Source organism: Chrysemys picta, chromosome 4, assembly GCF_011386835.1.
Source record: "Chrysemys picta bellii isolate R12L10 chromosome 4, ASM1138683v2, whole genome shotgun sequence".
In the NCBI taxonomy this organism is placed as follows: domain Eukaryota; kingdom Metazoa; phylum Chordata; order Testudines; family Emydidae; genus Chrysemys; species Chrysemys picta.
In genome coordinates this window covers 45624400-45642485 of record NC_088794.1, presented here as the reverse complement: position 1 = coordinate 45642485, position 18086 = coordinate 45624400, and the positions used below count along the sequence as shown (strand labels likewise).

Genomic DNA, 18086 nt, shown 5'->3' with positions numbered 1-18086 from the left:
CTGGAGAGTCTGACACCTCTGGAAGACTTGCTTGTCTTGCAAACTTGTTGCACTGTATGTGAAGGCGCAAGGAATACTCCAGTCAATAAAGACTCATCCTTCCCTCTATAACCCAAAGAAAAGAATAATGGCATAAGTGTTCAAATCTGGGTGCTTTGAATTAGTCTGCCAAATCTATATTTAGGTACCTAAATAAATGGGCCTGATTTTCAAAGTACTGAGCACCTGCAGCTCCAGTCAATGTCAATGGGATTTGTGGGTGTTTGAAAGCATGTCACTTTTATTTGGGTGCCTAAATATGGCACCCAATAAAGGCTTAGCTTGAGGCACCCAGGATGGAACAGTTTGGCCCAGCGTGAATCGCCGAAAAGAAATTAGCTGCAGTAGTAGTTCATTTCTAGAACTGGGCAGGTGGTCTGGAGTGTCTTGGTTTTTGTATGTTTTTTCATTTGGACACTGCAAATCATAAATTGTGTGAAACACAAGGTAATTGATAGGAAGGCTTAATTTGCAATGAAAAATCTTAATTCAAAAACCATGGTCAAGGTTCTGTTTAAAGCAAACAATACTGTGTCCTTTCTAGATGGGCTATCATAAGAGAATATGAATGAAAGCGCTGCTTTTTCTATATCCATGATCAGATCGCTAACTTAGAGAAGATTATGCTGTATGTATAATAAGAGGGGAGAGGTGAGAGGGTGTATATGGCATGCTTGAGGGCGGGCACAAGAGTGCAACGGGATGTTAAGAAAAATAGAGGGGAGACATAAATTCTGAGTGGAAGCCAGGATCACTTGAGTATCAACCTTGTACATACTTGAAACCGTTCACTGCACTTTGTAACCTGCCATTCATAACACAGAGTGGCATCTAGATGTCAGCTAGTCCTGTCCACCATGGCCTAGACACCACTGTCATTTCCCCACTGTGCATTTAAACTTCTAAAATCCCTCTCCCTTCTGCCTTCGGTGGGCTCTGTAGAAGTGTGTTGACTATTAGCAATTCATTTCAGCCGTTCTGAAACTTTGAGTATTTGAAGAATTTGTGTGGGAGGTGAGAACTAGAACAAGCCATTAACTCAATAAAGTGTCAAGATTAAAAGGTTGCTGGTTTTGCCACTTTTGTGTGTGTGTTTCCCTAATGATCACAAATACTGTACCTTTGAAGGGTAGTTTGCCTGTATCTTTTTTTTCTTTACACTATCAGGTGAGTTCTGGAACCTCCAAGAATTAAGGGGCAGGAGGAGAGGGTATGCTAACATTTTTCTTAACCTGTTCAAACTTTTCTCATTGTTCTTGTGGTTTTAAACTCTTGATGTAAATCAGAGTTGTACTTAGTTGTTCATGCTTGAGTCTGTTTACATTCTTTCCCTCTGCCCTTATGGGTGGTTCAAGAGTGACAAAATCTGAAATTATCAGAGGGGTAGCCATGTTAGTCTGAATCTGTAAAAAGCAACAGGGGGTCCTCATTTCTTCAGCTGCAAGTAAGATTCATGGGTAAGAAGTGAGGTTCTTACCCACGAAAGCTTATGCTCCCAATACTTCTGTTAGTCTTAAAGGTGCCATAGGACCCTCTGTTGCTTTTTACAAAATCTGAAATGTTCATTTTTGCCTCGTATACCAAGTTGGTAATAAGTAGACTTACTCACACTATAGGCCTTTAAGCTACATAAATATGTTTGCCACACTTAGGTTCTGTTCAAAGGAAATAGTTCTCATTAGGGCAAAGGATATAAATTCTTATTTTGTCACTCCTTTTTTATAATATGCCAAAAAATCTAAAATCCATTATGCTTGTCACATTATGCTTGTAAAGTAAGTGTGTTTTTAAGACTTGTAGCTATTCGTTTTTCCAGACACCTACTGTATTATGTTCTGCCGCATTAAGTTTGCCTAATAATCTATGGGAGGACGTGATCAAGGCCTGATATGATAGACTGTGAACATCACTGAATTTTGTAAAAAAGCGATCATGGAGACTGACTCTGCAGACGTTTTAATCTGTACTTTCAGAGACGCACTACATTTTCCTTACCATTGTGAAACAAGATACAAAAGGTTGTCTGATGTTAGGTGTGTACCTTCTACAAATGTGGCTTACTTTGAACCATACTGTCAAATATTACGCTTGTAATTCTTGTATAGTTTCTTTGTAGCCAAAAAGGGAGGCCTTCAGCCATTACATACTTTGCTAAATCTGATACTCAGGAATTATTTAAATGTATCTACAAAGATGCCATTAATTGAGAATAATAAATGCCCTTTACGTGCAATGTCTTTTTATAGGGACGTGACTCTTTATGCTGTTCCTGAAGGCTTTTATTCCTTTAAAGCATAAAAATTTCAGCACTTACAGCAGCATTTGATATACTGTTGCAACTCCCTCAGTCTGAGTTTTGCATTGCCACAGCCTATTTCTTTTCTTACAACATTGTACAGAGTGTGGTATCTAAATAGGGACCTTCTCTGCCAAAGTGTGATGTCCATGAACTAATGGGAGTTGAAAAGGAGCTAAGTGGCAGTTTAACAGAGAGCATTAGAATCCAAGACCAGCATGTGTGTTGAGTAAGGAAAGGGGGAGTGTGACTCAGTTGCTTAGAAGGCACAAGTGGAATCTAAGCTGTTGATACAGACTAACACAGCTACCACTCTGGAATTTGGAACTTAGTGGAGCAGACACCCTCTAGACTAGAGAAAGTGTTTCTCTGAAGGCAGAAGAGAGATCTGGTTTATGGACAAGAAATCTAATGACATGTTTGCAGAGCTGGAGGACGAGAGGAGGAAAAAACATACTAAACTAAGCAAACCAAATCTGTACGCTGCTTGGATGACAAATGGGGAATCCCACAATGCTACTTTCTTAAGCACTTTTAAAACAAAAAGTTGAACTGTATTTTAATATTCAGACTCAATACGTCCTTGACAATTAGGGTGATCTTATTTTGTATTAAGCCTTATATATTATTAAACCTGCATTTGTGTGTTCTCACTGGAATTTCAATGCTGGGCAGGAAATGGTTATCCCGTCCTGGGAAAAGTTTTTGAAATTTTAAAGCAGTTTTACCAGCCCAAACTGGGATGAAAAGTCTAAATCTCAGACATACACAAACAATCCAAAAGTTTTATTTTGTTTTGGGTCAATAAAAATATATTGGTTTGATTATTTGCAGAATGTGTTTTATTTTTTGACCTCTTTTATTTTTAAGTTGTTTACTGTAATTTAGCTTAGTTAGTTATATTGAACTGAAAAAATGAAATTTCCATTTTGAAAATGTCAAAAGGGGACACTTTGACAATTTCAAAACTTTTTCCAAAAAATGTGGTGAAACTGAGTCTTTGCCACAGAGTTTCAGCTTCAAAGACTTTGCTTTTTCTGATGAAAAGTTAGTTGCAATGTTGTTGTCCAGCTGTAGAACTCATCAGTGCACTGAAGGCTCAGACTATCTCAATGACCTTTGGGACAGTTTCTCTGAGTCACAAACGTTCCGCGACAAAAAGACCGACGTTGTGTGCTGCGACGTCCTCTAAGCCTATCTGTTCATGGCTAGTCCTCCTATAAGCTTTGGAAGGCATAAGGTCAAAGCACGCTTCCTGCAAGACCGTTGTATGTTGTGCATTTTTTATTTTTATTGCCTCACGCAACTGCGGGATAACCTCTTAATGGATTTTTTTCCCCATGCTTCTTTCCCCCCATTATCCTTGTTTGAGTGGAAGTGGAAGGAGTGGTATGTGTATGTGTGAGAGAGGAGGGAGAGCATCTAGCAGTGGCACTGCTGTTTCAGTGGGCAAGCATAGCACGTGAGAAGCAACTTGAAAAGTAGCTTTGATTTTTTTTTTTTTTGTGTGTGTGTGGCTGTATAAGCGGAGAAAGAGGATAGATGAACAGCCTGGATCAGGAAATATGGAGTTAGAACCCTGCAAGAAAGTGAGAGACAGTCAAATTAGCTGTAGAAGTGAGCAAAAGAAGGCAGTAGTAAGTGGCAAAGGGGAAGTAGCACAAGAGCAGGCACTATAGGAAAGTCTCCTTGAAGATGTGACTGGAGGAGAATGATCTGATTTCTTTCTTTCAATGCGGCCAGGATTTCACCCTGTGTTGTGTGTACTCTTTTGCACCAGGGCAATTCCCCAGGGTATATGCCTACATAGGTGTAAAATGGATTTGCATCACTTTTATCCCAGTAACTAACTTCCCCCTGTTGCACCATGAACTAGATGTTCATGCTCTAGTTTAGAAAAGACTTAAAACCACTCAATACACACAGCCTTTAACTGCGAATGTGTTGTCCAGTATGTCTGAAACTATCTCTATTGTAGCTACTACTTTACATGTGGTATTTGGTAAGGTTGTAAGAATACCTGAACCTAGGTCGCTGTTATGGTGATGTGAGAGAAGTGTGCCCTGTGAACAAAAGGAGAGGAATGAGTAGAAGATCTCCTTGCCAATACAAATACTTACCACTAAGTCAGTCTTAGCTCAGGATCCAAAAGGAGAATACTGCTAGACACTGGTGCCTGAGGATATTGGTAGGAGTTAAGACTTCAGAATAGCCTATAGGAATGAAAATATAGAGTGGTGCCTTTTACTGAACAGGAGGAATGAATTTAATACTAACTGCAGATTAGTCTAAGGCTCTGGAAGAGGTGGAAGTTTGGTGATAACTTCATGGACTGGGACAAAAAGGGTTTAATAAAAAAAAAGTTGTGTATTCTTGTCTATGTCTATACACCCATTACCACAATCATTAATGGACTTATCCTCACAACATTCCTCCAGGGAAGGGCAGTGTTATTTCCCCCACTTCACAGATGGAGAACTGAGACCCAGAAGACTAATCTGCCCAAAATTACCCAGAAAGTCTGTGATGGAGCAAGGAATTGAACCCAGGCCTCCCAGGCTAGCAGCTTAACCACTGGACCCTCCTTCCTCTCAGAAAAACATGTTTTGTTCTAATTGCCAGTCTCTGTGAAAGATGTACTTTTTTAATGATTCGGGTGGGCACAACTCTATATAGGAATCTGTTTCTACATAGTTTCCATACAGTGTATGGATAAAGACTTGCTTATAAGATCTCTTCCTGACGTTCCAGAATTTCTTCATTTGACTTTTAGGAACTAACTTTCAAAAATGCTTCTGTGTACTCATGTTGATGTAATATTAACAATTAGGCTGAGATTCGCCATATTTTTATGCTATATGATAAGACTAGGAGCTCCAGAGATGCTTTAACATGATTATATTTTAATATGAAAATATTTTTCTCCATGAAGATCAGATGGTCTCTCTCTCCCTCCCTCCCTCCCCATAGAGAAGTTGGTATTGGGATGTCTGTGCAAATTGTGTTATAGTCCAAATGCATTTTGATACCGGAAAATAAAGAAAATTGAAAACTAGATATTGGGACGGGGGCATGTTTGATATTCACAGGCTGTGGAACCACTAGTTAAAATCCTGTTGACTGAAATCTTCCATTTCTTTTTGCAGTAGATAAATTGTCTTTTACTGTGTGTGTGTGTGTGTGTGTGTGTGTGTGTGTGTGTATATATATATTTATTTATTTATTTATTTTATTTATTTGTTTGGAGATCTTAAAAATGTTCTGCATGGTTACTGGAGATCCTGTGGCTCTCTTCAGAGACGGAGACAGGGTTTTCCTGATATCCCTTGGATATCAGTGCTATGTGCCACCTGTCCGCATTTCAGTCCTGCTATCTGCATAAAGCTTCTGAAGTGTTTTGGGATTCTTCAACCTGAAAGAAATGTAAAATGTTTTCATAGTGGAGGCAAGCATATTAAAAATGAAGTTGTTTTTAGTTTCAGATTGGCCAGCATCTAGAAATAGATAGTGCCGACCCAAGTAACCTCACTGAAGCAAATGAGTATTTTCTGTGGTACTACACTCATTTCCTTGGCACCATCATATGAAATTGCCAGTTTTTCATTTTCAGGAGATCAGTCTGTCAGTTTTAAAGTAGCTATGGGCTGTAACCTTTGAACACGATGAAAGTTGCTTCCACCTACAAACGCTTGTGTAGCCTGTGTGTGTTTATATTACAGTAGCTCCCAGAGGCTTCAGCTGAGGTTGGGATGCTAGGCACCCTGCAAATGCTTTATAAGAGACCGTGCCTGCTCAGAGTCCTTGCAATCTAAGTAGACGAGAGACGGGGAGAGAAGGGAAACCAACATTGGAGGTGAAGTGACTTGCCCAAGGTCATACTGCAGGGCTCTGGCAGAGCTGGGTATAGCGCCTAGTTCTCCTGACTCCAAGTTCTAGGCTCTATGTGCTGGGCCATGCTGACTTGCCATGTGGAGACATTGTTTGCTAGACGCGGACTCAAGCTTGTGCTTGAGATCCAGGTTAGACTCAAACTCTGGTTTGGGTTTGAGACTGGATCTGGGCTGAGGTTCAGGCCGGGGTAGAGTTTGCATTTAAAGGTGGAAAAATCTTCTCCTGAGAGGTTCTTGTGATATTTTACCCCCAAAGAGGGCAGAAATCACCCAATTAGCAGTTCTTGCGAGTTTTCCTCCATCTTTGGTCAAAAGTGGGATGGTTTTCTGCTGGTGATTTGACTCCTGTTCCCTTGAAATTCAAATGGGTTACAGAATTCAAGGTCCTTATTTGTACCTGTCTCTGCTGGTCACTAACAGGGAGTGGTGAGGCCCCGGAGTACCAAAATAGAAGTTGTTAGCCTTTCAATCAACAAGGGATCCTTAAATTGGGAAATATTTGGCTTAATGTATTGATCAGCTCTTGGATCTTGAGCAAATGTCTTTTTCCTTTCTGAATACTCCTAATACAAACTGAGATTAGGTGCAATAGTGGCAGATAAAGAGGAAGTTAAATAAATTAAGATTTCCATACGCTCATTAGCACCTAAAATATGGTTGGTAGTTTAAAAAACACTACAGCACTAAAAGTAACAAACTGCTTATCATAAGCTTTGCTGTAGTAGCTCCAGGCTTGCTTTAGAGTAACATTTTATTCCAGTGCTGCAGGTAATTTAAACACTACTCTGAAACGAGGGACCGCACAGAGTACTGCTGTGTTGAGGTTGATTGGCAAAGGGCATTATGTTTTGCAGGTGGAAGCATTGAATGTTGGCTATAGATGAATGGGGTAGGTTTGGAGAGATGACTGGACCGCAGCTTGAGTTTCAGGGACAGGTTGTCTTCTCTTTCAAAGATCTGCTGCACTCCTGACTGACTGTACAGCATTTGCCCATGGGACTTGTGCCTTCTTCCCTCTAGCCCAGTGGTTCCCAAACTTTAACAACCCGTGAACCCCTTTCACTAAAATGTCAAGTCTAGCGAAACCCCTCGTAATAATGAATATTTCTAGGGATTTTCTCCTTTACTGGAGTATAAACTATAAAAGCAGTGATCTTGGAAATATAAAATTTGTTTTTATGACATGCTTATTACACACTATTTATCATTACAGCATTTTTATTACATTATGAAAATGGCAACACACTTCCAAGATCTCACTTTCATAGCGTGTAACACTTTGAATAAGCCTGTTTATAAGACAAGACTCCTGTGTTTCATCAAGGAGTATCAGATGTGAAACAGCATGAATGTATTTAAGAAGCCAACTCAGAGTTCCTCCTACACAAGCATTCAGGTCTTGAGCAGTCCAGGCAAACAATGCACGTTACAACAAAGCTTAAACTTGTTCTTCATAATTTTAAAAACAATACTAGCTGCCTATTTAATTTTAAAAACAGCAAAAAAATCTCCACCTCCCTTTCCATTTCTTATAAGGAGTTTTGAAGTTTAAATCTCCTCAGTGTGATAGATATGCTTGCTTTGATCTGCTTAGCACTTGGAAGTCCATGGGGTCCGGGCTGCTGGCCTCGTGCTGCCCGGGGTCCCCAGAGACAGCTCTGTCCACCATTAGGGAATTTTTTCCTGTGAACCCCGGTTTGGGAACAACTGCTCTAGCAGTTTGTCACCCCATTCCCATTCAAACATGATTCTAGGATCACCTATTTTTCTTGATGAATGCATCCAGCAGTGGTAACGGAACTGAAAGACAGAATGCTACTTTCATTTCCAGTACTGAAATCCTGTGGTGGATTTGCCATATACATATGAACATTTGTTTCATAGCTTTTAAAACCTAGAATTGCAATAAGGTTAACAGTCTTAGGCGGTTCTGAACCTCTTAATTTAATATGCAAATGTATGTTTGTGGTTTAGAAAAGTTGTGCTTACTTGCCAAAAGATGAATTGCTTTCTCACCCTGCAAAATAAGTTTGGGGCGGGTGTTACGCTGGTGGGAGTGAGTCTGGGAAACCAAGATTGCTGTTGTAATGTTTCCAATAGGAGCACATTCCCAAGCACCAAATGCACTTTATTAAAGGTGGGGAGGGAACATCCAATGTGATTTGTAAGTAATAAGCCTTGTCCTTGAGACTATTTCTGTGTTCTCAAACTTGGTTTCCCGATTATATAATCCATTAACTTTTCTTGAAATCTCAAAATATCTGTGGCTGATCTTTTCTATGGGTTAACAAATTGCCTGATTAGTTCAGGGAGCCATTCAACATTTGGTGGATAAATTCCTTTTTATAGAGTAAAGAGCCAGGTTGCTTTTTTTTTTTTTTTTAATTCTTATGGGCCCTTTAATTCATGGGAGGAGTATGTGTGACAGGAAAGCGTTGGAATTAATCTGAATAGCTGGCATAGGGTAAGCACTATATACCCTACTCTAATCAGCCTGGGATTCTAAAAGCTTGCTAGCTGCCTGTTAGAGTAACTGTCCGGCTTCTAGTGGCAGATAGGGGGAATTATGTCAATCTCTAGGGAGCATAGTAGAGCACTCCCTGATGTACTCATAATTCTGAAGGGAAATTGGGCCTTTTTATAGGCTTTCTGAAGTGCTCAAGTTCATACAAAGAATTGTGGGTTGTTTAATGTTTTTAAAAGGTTTTTCTAATTGCCATACTTCTCCACCTCCCTCCCCCCCCCCTTAAGTGGCTTCAGACTTCCATAGAACTTTTTGATTTTTAAACCAGTCTAATCTCTCAAACTATCTAGTTAGGAAAAAACTATTGTAACTGAATGTCTCTGATACTTCTTCCATTTTAATAGAGACATTTAGTCTGGTTTAAAAGCTTTCTGGGGTACTTGTTATAAATGACTGATTTAAGCTTGACAGGTTTTAATTATAATGTCTTTATACGCAAGTTAAGATGCTTAATGCTAGTGAAAAGTTCTGAATACAAAGGAAACCTGTGTCAAGTTGTGGAGCCCTCTTACCCATCTTAATTGCTTTTGGTTTGAACTTTGACATTAACTTTCCCATATGTGTCTTGCTAATTGTTTTGCCTCGTCACAAGAAGTTTTTTAGTTGGACTTCATAGAACTCTTGTAATTTTTTAAATTTTTTTTAGTCTTCCAGGTGATCTTCCAAAGGCCAAAATTTACCCATTTTGCTCACCCTCTAACACTACAACATGATTACTTTCCTTGGGGTCACATTACACCACCTTTGACCACGCTGAATAGTACCTTGCTCCATGAGTAAAAATGGAACTTCTTGTGCAGTAAAGTACTATTGTACAAGTGTAAAGATGGCTGGGTCTGGACCTAAGTGTCTTGGCAGCTTAAAAGTTCAGTTAAAACCGTGATTTTTCAAACTTTTGTACTGGTGACCCCTTTCACATAGCAAGCCTCTGAGTACGACCCCCCCCCCAACTAAAAACACTTTTTAAATATATTTAACACCATTATAAATGTGGAGGCAAAGCGGGGTTTGGGGTGGAGGCTGACAGCTCACAACCCCCCATGTAATAACCTCACGACCCCCTGAGGGGTCCCGACCTCCAGTTTGAAAACCCCGGAGTTAAACAAGCTTCCAGTGAATCTCTGCGGTACATTTTTGTATGTAACTTTTATAAGTAATGCCTTAAGTATATTGTTCCTTTTTAGGATTGTTGGTGTCTGCATAATTTTCCCCATGTGATCCAGCTTCGGTACTTCAGTAACAAAGGTTAGTTGTATCCTTTTCCTTAGAGAAGTGTGAGTTGCACCCAAGCAGTAGAAAATTAGCCATGAAAATATCCACTGAGAGCAAATTCTTTCCCTGTGTTCTGGAGAGTGCATTTACAAGTTTGAATCCAAAATTGATTTGGAAAAACTCTAATCTAAAATAACCCTGATGTTAGCAATGTGTATCTAACTCCTGCTAGACACTACTGTTCTGGTTCAATGCATTGGCACACAATTCCCTGATGCTGTGAAATTGAAACTCATCTGAAGATTCAAACTTTTCTAAAGAGATTGCAGGGCACTTAAGGCTTTCTATTTCATTAGTAAGGTGAGAGTAGTTCTTTTCAGCGGTCAGGAATTTTACGATGAGGTGTCCACTCAAAACACAGACTACATCAAGCAGTTGGGACTTGACTGTCGAAATGGAAGGAAGGTAAAGTACACTAATTGGAATTTCTTGTCCTGCGTTGTCAAAAGTTTGGAGGTGAAGCTCGACGTTTACTACCCATTTGAAGCATGTTTGGGAATCCACTGAACCACTGCAATAAACAGAAGAGCCATTAAGCACAAATTGATGTGGACTCAATCCAAGTTCCAGAACATCCCAAATTTCAGAGGCTTTCAGATCTGGGTTTTTGGTTTGTGCTCATCTCTTTTAATAATAATAATAATTAATTAATAATTAAAAAAAAAGAAAAAAAAACCCTGCTAGTTTTACACTTACTTTTTTTATTGTGTCAGTGAGAATTAAATGGAGCATAAGTAACTGGTCTTCAGAGCAGACTTCCTCTTAAAGAGGATCTGTTGCTGTATAGAGCATTTGTAATGGTGAACTACATCCAGTGTGTAGGCAGCAAGTCGTATGTTTTTGTGCTGGTGGTGGTCTGAGGTCCAAGGAATAGGATTAGAAAGGTATTATAGGTTAATGAAAATGGTTCCCTTGGGATCAGCTTGAATGCAGCCCAGTGGTCAGCCGTAAAATGAGGAGAGTCTCATGTGATCCTGTCTCCTCATATTCTGAGTACCGTGGTACTAGTAAATGCTGTATATAGTAGAATAGACTGTATTTGCACTCTATTTTTGTGCTTTCGTGGGTGCAGTAAACTAAATGTCAGAATAGTTTGTCCCAGACCCTGAGTGTTCGTTCCATTCTGGAATATTGAGCACATTGCCACATAAGTATTTTCAAACTTTTTGTGCAATGCACAAAAAATGTCTTGCAGTTCCCCCCCGCCACTTTGTTGCCCTTTGTCTGTGTAGCACTCGAGTTAAAGCCACGCATGATTTACCCTAAAAAAAAAAAAAGGTGGTATTGAAGGAATGTAAAGAAAGTTGGCACCAACGAATTACTCTGATAGTTACTAATTTTTGTCGCTCCTTTTCAAGGTGTTTACATGTTAGACTTATAGCATAAAGGGCCAATTGTGTATTGCTAAGCCCTGATTTAGCAATATAAATAAAAATGGATTAAAAAAACCACTCTGATCTATGCTATATGACTAGTTACTGGCTAATTCCAGGTCTAACAGATATTAACAAGCTTTTCCTGTGCATTAAAGGGGAAGGGTAGTGGCCCATGCTAATGTCAGTTTTCTCAGCCACCATCCTCAGAGAAGACTTCAACTGGTTAAGGCTGCATGGAAATTGTTGTGGGTTGGGTCACGGGCCTGCCTAAGTAAAGACAGGACCAGATCAGGAGAGTAAACAGGTGAGTGGAAGCAGTGCTGCGACCTGGCACATGTTTTTTCTGCCCATCCTCCACTACATTCAGATACTAATAGATTTTGAAGGCATCAGGGAGCATTATGATCATCCAGTCTGACCTCCTGCATAATGCTGGCTGTAGAATTTCACCAAACACTTCCTGCATCAAACCCATAACTCTGAGCTAGTACATTTGAAAAAATACATTCTGCCTTCTAATTAATATCAGAAGGTTACAGCAAAGGAAACCATGCTAAACTTTCCACAGGGCAGGAGCATTGGGGAACTTTCTTGGGAATTGGGGTGCTATTTCAAAGTTGTGGTGGTAAGGAGGCCTTTTCAGTATAATCCTTTACTTTGGGTCTGGTATGTGTTTCGCAGGTCCAGTGTTGCTTCAGGATTGTTGATTGTAGCTCAAGGCTCATTACAGCAAAATGTTCTCACTGCTTACTAAACTCCCCCCTCCCCCCAAATATAGAATTCTTTCCTTCTTTACTCTGACCTACACACTAACAAATTGGTTTCTTAAGCATGTGTGTACACAAACAAGTAGTTTTATCTTCTCGGTTGCCCCGTAGGTTTCCTCAGGAGTGTCTACGCTATGAGCTCTACAGAGGCACAGCTGCAACGTGTGGCCATGCCATTGCAGTGCTGTAGTGTAGAGTTTTCCTATGTTAATAAAGGGGTTTTCCATTGATGTAGGTGGTCTGCTACCTCTGCTTCTCCCTGAACAGTGGTAGCTAGGTCGATGGAAGAGTTCTTCTCTGTTTAAGCTTGAAAGCTTGCTATTCTCACCAGTAGAAGTTGGTCCAACAAAAGGTGGTACCTCACCCATCTTGTCAGTTTAAAAATGTAGCACTTGCGAACAGTGAAAGCATAGTTCTATCGGAGATACCACAGTTTCCCCTCTTAAACTGAGGAAAAATTGGTAACTGTTATCTGTTGGTAATTCTTTACATTTTTTTAATGGTGACCACTGTACATACAACTGTCTCCTGACTATCTTCATCTGGAGACTTGAAACAAATTTGAGGGAGTCCCGGGGACACAAACTTCTATATACACTAGAGCAATGTGTCATTCTGGAATATTAGCTAGGCAGAAATTTTTTTACCTTTGGTAACCTTGGTTTTCTGCCACTACTTTCATGAGACAGAATTCCAGCCTGCTTTATTTTTAAGTCAGCAAACTGATTATATATTGTAAAAGATCAGTGTTTTCATGGGTGAATAGTAATTACTGAGTAATGGCTTAAAACATTTCCTGAAGGAACATAAAGCTGTTTTTAAAAGTCAAGAGTACATTAAAAGGATTACCATGTAGATTTGATTTTTAGATAACGCTAAAATGGATCCCAAATGGACTTATGAAAGGGGATGCTATCTCTTTAATGGAAAGTGCATGGTCTGACAGTTAAGCATGCAAATGGTTTGTACTTATTGCTGCAAAGAAGTGGGTTGGCTTTTTTTTTTTTCTTCTTTCAACAAAGGAGGAGGAAATGGCTCCCCCCAGCCCCCTTCCAACTTTTGATAGCAAATAGGCTTGTCTGGTAGTTGCTTGGGAAGGTAAAAAGACTAGGTTTTTCAGGATAACTGCATCTTTATGAATCATTAGAGAGGTATGTTTCATGACACTAGAAGGTCAATAGCAATTGTATCTGTTACATGGATTGAATTAAGTGGAAAGACTCTGTCTGCACTCTTTAAAAGTGGATTCTTGCTCATCTTTTGAAAAACCCAGGGGAAATGCAATTAGATCCTTGGAGGTAAAGGTGAAGAGTTGACTGTGAAATGCACTAATTCTGTGCAGGGGGTGTATTTCAGAGTGTGAATCTGTTGTAAGCTTTTTGGGGGTCTTCCTACTTACATATTGTGATGACCTGTGATGGCTGTAGCTTTTGATGTGGCTTTTTTTTTTTTTCAATGACTTTCTAGCTATTGATGGCTTCAAATATTGCCTCTGGCTTCAATATTATTCCCTTTAAAAACATTTGAAAAGCATATATCCATATTTCATTAGGCTTTGGTTGGTTTCGGATTCTTTTGTGGTAGTGCACAAATTTGTATTGTCTCCAAAATTCTTGAGAAACTTCTGTAGGCCTGTGAAAGCTTTGGATTAGAGAGTTATTATTGCCTGAATTAGGGTTTGTGACAGATTGCTTCATCTGTGTACACAGAGCAGAACATCAAATGGCCATTTGGCAGTGGGCACTGAAATTCTATTAAGGTTGCCGAAAGCTTAAGCTGACAATGTGTATGTCTGCAAAAAGGAAAAAGAAATGATGATCTTACAATGATACAGCTCTGTTCACCTGAAAGTACTCACTAATTTAAAATAAATAAATAAAAGAACCTACATTAAAGCAGTGGTATAGACTCACTGTTAAAACTGAGTTCAGACCTGTTCTGTATCCTTTTTTAATATGTGTACTTCTTGCAATCTAAACAGTAATATATTCAGCCAGACACTTAACAGAAAATTAGGATATTAATAATAATAATAATAACAAAGTATTACTTGTGCATTTAGAGTTGACTTCAACTTTTATTCCCCCAGTTTTGGGGGGGATTTTAATTCTATAGACTTAAATTAAGGTTTTTACATTTAATTTCTTTTCTTTTTAAAAATAAAGAGGAAAGAAGTTGGCTTTGTTGCAATATTGGTAGTTTAGTTACCCTAAGTGAAGGGTGAGTTCTCACCTTTGTTGCCATTTGTCCTGGAGGCGGATCTGTTTTTCTATTTGCTTTGGTAGTTAAATGTTCTGCATAGGAGAACCAAAGAACTTAATTTTGTTTTAATGGTAACTTAAAAATTTGTAGAATATGGAAAGAATTCCAGCCAAATGTGAAATGACTGAATCTGCAATATTTTCCCACCAGCGAGTTTCTCATGTCTCTACTAAGGTGCTTTAGGTTGTTCTTTCACTTGTAACTTTATTTATTTCTACTTTCCCTGTCCCCAAACAACTAAACAAAGGTACTAATAATCCTCTTAAAATGGCAGCCCATGCCAAATTTCAACTCAACTGATTTTGCTTTAGCGGTGTCTTTAAGAGATTCGAATATTCTGACACTGGGGAGACAGGAGGTGAGAAATGTGGTTTTAGTTAATTCTCCCAGAATTCAGAACTGTTGCATGGATTTTGTGAACATGCTCAAACCCCGCCCCCCCCCCCAAACCCCAACAAAATCTGTAGATACTCTGTGTCTTTGGAAAGATGCAAAACCTGGAAAACTTAAGTCCACAACTAGAATATTTTTATGAGCATATAAAAATGTTACGTATGGAAGCTGTTTTGCAACCTTCACCATTGTGGATTCCATCTAGTGCCTGGCGTGTTTTTATTTTACACCCACACCCAACCAACCAACCACAAGTTGTTCACTTGTATGCACTAGTATGTAATGGAGATTGGCCTAAACTAGGCATCTGAACACCCCAAAGGAAGGGAGTTTGGATTCTGAGCCTTAATCCAAATTTTGTGGTTTAGGTCCATCTGTATGCAGTTCTTGGATAAGAAATGAAGAGGAGTGACTTTGGATATCTGTGTCTGGGTGGCTCAGTCGGGGATCCGGGGGGAGGGGGGTGGGGATCTGGATGCACAGGGGCTTGTTGGGGGGTTCTGAGTGCAACACACACACACACACACACACACACACACACACACACACACACACACACACACACAGCAAACCTTGGGATATCTAACTATGAATTGTTCTGAACCTCAGTTTTACATCTCTTCTTAGAAACTGTCCCCTGCAACAACAGTGTTCCTTATTATACTTGAGGAATTTGTTCAATAATGACTCAGAGGAAAGAATGCCACCATATGAATTCCCAAAGCCATACTGAAATCACCCACTGCATATCACAGCACAACACTAGAATTGTGAAATGATCATGGGTTTTCTGTAATACATTCATTTTTGAAATTATTCATTGAATAATTTTGATGAATATGACTTGGTCTATAGCTCGTTCATAAGCAGTTTGGTGCATATATTGAATATTTTGGTTGTACATGCATCACATGGTAATGTTCAGCTCATTCATTGGATGCCCTAACTCATTAAATCAGGTTCTGAAGCAAATATTCAAGGTTGCAAATACTGAAAATGTACTGTTTGGCTTGATAGTTTCCTGTTTAGCAAACAAGTTTGCTAGAATATTCACAGAAGAAAAACACAGTAGTAGTACGAGCACAGTCAAAGTGTTTTTGTTTTAAAAATAAGACTGAAAATTCTCTAAATCCTCTTCTTGCCCAGCTCTGCTTATGTTGATGTTGAGACTATGGAGCTTAGAAATGATGTCAGATCCTCTGATGAAAGACACCACAAGAGTGCTGCTTATTTACTGTGTTGACAAAAGTTAATAAGATTACTTTACTCTTCAGTTGCCATTTTGTCTTTTGCAGCCAAATGCTAGTTTGTTACTGGAAGGTCAGTTTTTTAAATTAAGCTATTAGATGTTGGAAATAAGATTTCTTTAAGTACTCTGAAATACCAGGTTAAATTGCCTGTGTATCTCCCAACTTGCCAAAGTGCGATCTCTAAGCACAAATTGCTTTAAGCCCTTATTACTTTAGGAATTCAATGTTCCATCTACCCCCTTCTTATATTTGTTTTTGCAATTAATGTAGCATATGCACTGAGAAGAATTGTAGCCTCTGGTTTCCAACCTGAAGCATGTTGGTTAATTATGTTTGGAAGCACCGAGCAGCCATTTAAGCAATAGTTCATGGCTGAACAAAACATTATCACAGTGGTCCCCAGATGCCTGTGTGCTAGGTGTTGTACAAACCTATATGGAGATGTAGTCCTTGCCCTGCAGAGTGGCAGTCTGCTACTATGTTTTGGGGGAGGGGAGGGAGGTTACCCAGTCTGTTGTTGTTGAGAAGTTATTATGATGGTAAAAGCGCTAATCTGTGGAAAAGTTTAAAAAGAAGTTGCTGAAGGAAAGAGTTAAAGCCATCTGCCTGAAAGCATTGTGTAAAACATACACACAATGTTGGGGAAATAAGCCAATTATGTGTGCTTCACAGGAGGTGGGGGAGTGACCTTTGTGTATAATTAGTTCTTTTATTTAAAGCAAAGATTTTGAATAGAATAACTAATTAGCTGTCATAAATGGCAAATTGAAGATTTTGGCCAGATTCCTTAGGGAATGTGGGAGGACTTCCCTCCTCCCAGCCCATACTGTAGGCTCACACACTTTCCTCATTAGGGTTGTTTTTAGTTCTTTGCAGTGGTAATGAGAAGTGCAGTTGCTGCTCTTAACTGAGCCCCCTCTAACAAGGCATGAAATGCAGGTGGAACAGAACTGCCTTCAGCTACTGCTGCTTTAATATGAAGCATTTTAGATGTATTGGTAGGTTTGAGGGCTGTTGGGGGAAGGAGGGGAGGGCTCGAAAAGTCACGGTGATCTCAGCTGCGTATTATGCTCTGGACTTGATTGTATAAAACACAAGAAAGCCAGGAAGCCTTGAGGCATATATCATTAGCCAGCAGTCCACATTACTCTTTCAGACCAATTAACCTTTAGAGTTGCATTAAAGAAATTAGGTGGTGAACTTCCATGCTTTCAGACAGGACCAGGAGCCCTCTTGCAGAACAGAGCACTGTAGAGACGTACATCACAGCACCCTTTCAGGTAACCATTTATTTAAATGTGTGGCCCACCTTTTATAAAAGTTTTCCAGTCTCTTGAAAATGAAGATATACAAGCGGTGCCCGTAGAGGTATAGTTACAAATTGCCACATGAATAAAATATCTGGAAAATGATTTAGAAATGTTTGGGGTGTATTTAGTTGATACTTGTGGTATAACCCCGCTGAATAATTTTCTTGAAAGACCCTTGACAGAGAAGATATAGGCTGATTAAAGCCCATTTGTCAGCCCTGGAGTAGAGGTAAAGTTTAGCTTACCCTGTACAATAACATCCTCTTTAGACACTGTCGTAAATTTCAGTATGACCAGAGGGTGGTGTCTATAATTTTTTTTAATGTGTGTTGGAGCTGTGAGCGCTAAGTATAGCTTTTATTTTGTATTTACCAGCAGCAAGTCTATTAAGTTGTAAAGGGCAAGGAAGGGAATATAGGTTGCCAAAAATAGAAAGTCTTCATCTACTGTTTCTAAGAAAAGGTACCATGGATGGTGAGCAATGGGAGTGCAGGGGGGGGAGAGAGAATGGAATTTGATATCATTTGCAAAATTTAGTACTCTATCAAAATTCCTTTTTAATACATCTTGATTATGTATTTAAACAGGTAAGCATCGGCATGTTACTTTTCCCAGCTCTACAGATTTATGCTACTTTATAACGTTAGCTTGACCAGTGCGCGTGGGACTGTGCCTGAGGTGGTCTGTTAACTCTTGGGGGCATTCTG

The 18086-nt window shown here is 39.4% G+C and overlaps 1 protein-coding gene across 7 annotated transcripts in view; it reads left to right on the top strand.

Annotated features, from left to right (window-relative positions):
• Positions 1-18086, top strand: part of LMO1 (LIM domain only 1) — a 75221-nt gene that overhangs the window by 30415 nt on the left and 26720 nt on the right. For 2 of the 7 annotated variants that reach the window (XM_005309611.4, XM_024101632.3), the window contains exon 2: positions 9934-9994. The exons of 2 other annotated variants lie outside the window; for them this stretch is intronic. The gene's annotated coding sequence lies outside the window, so the exon portion shown is untranslated. Of the gene's footprint in view, positions 1-9933; positions 10632-11552; positions 11702-17188; positions 17350-18086 lie in introns of those variants that run through there. 3 more of the 7 variants (XM_065592157.1, XM_065592158.1, XM_024101633.3) reach the window with 3 other exon arrangements.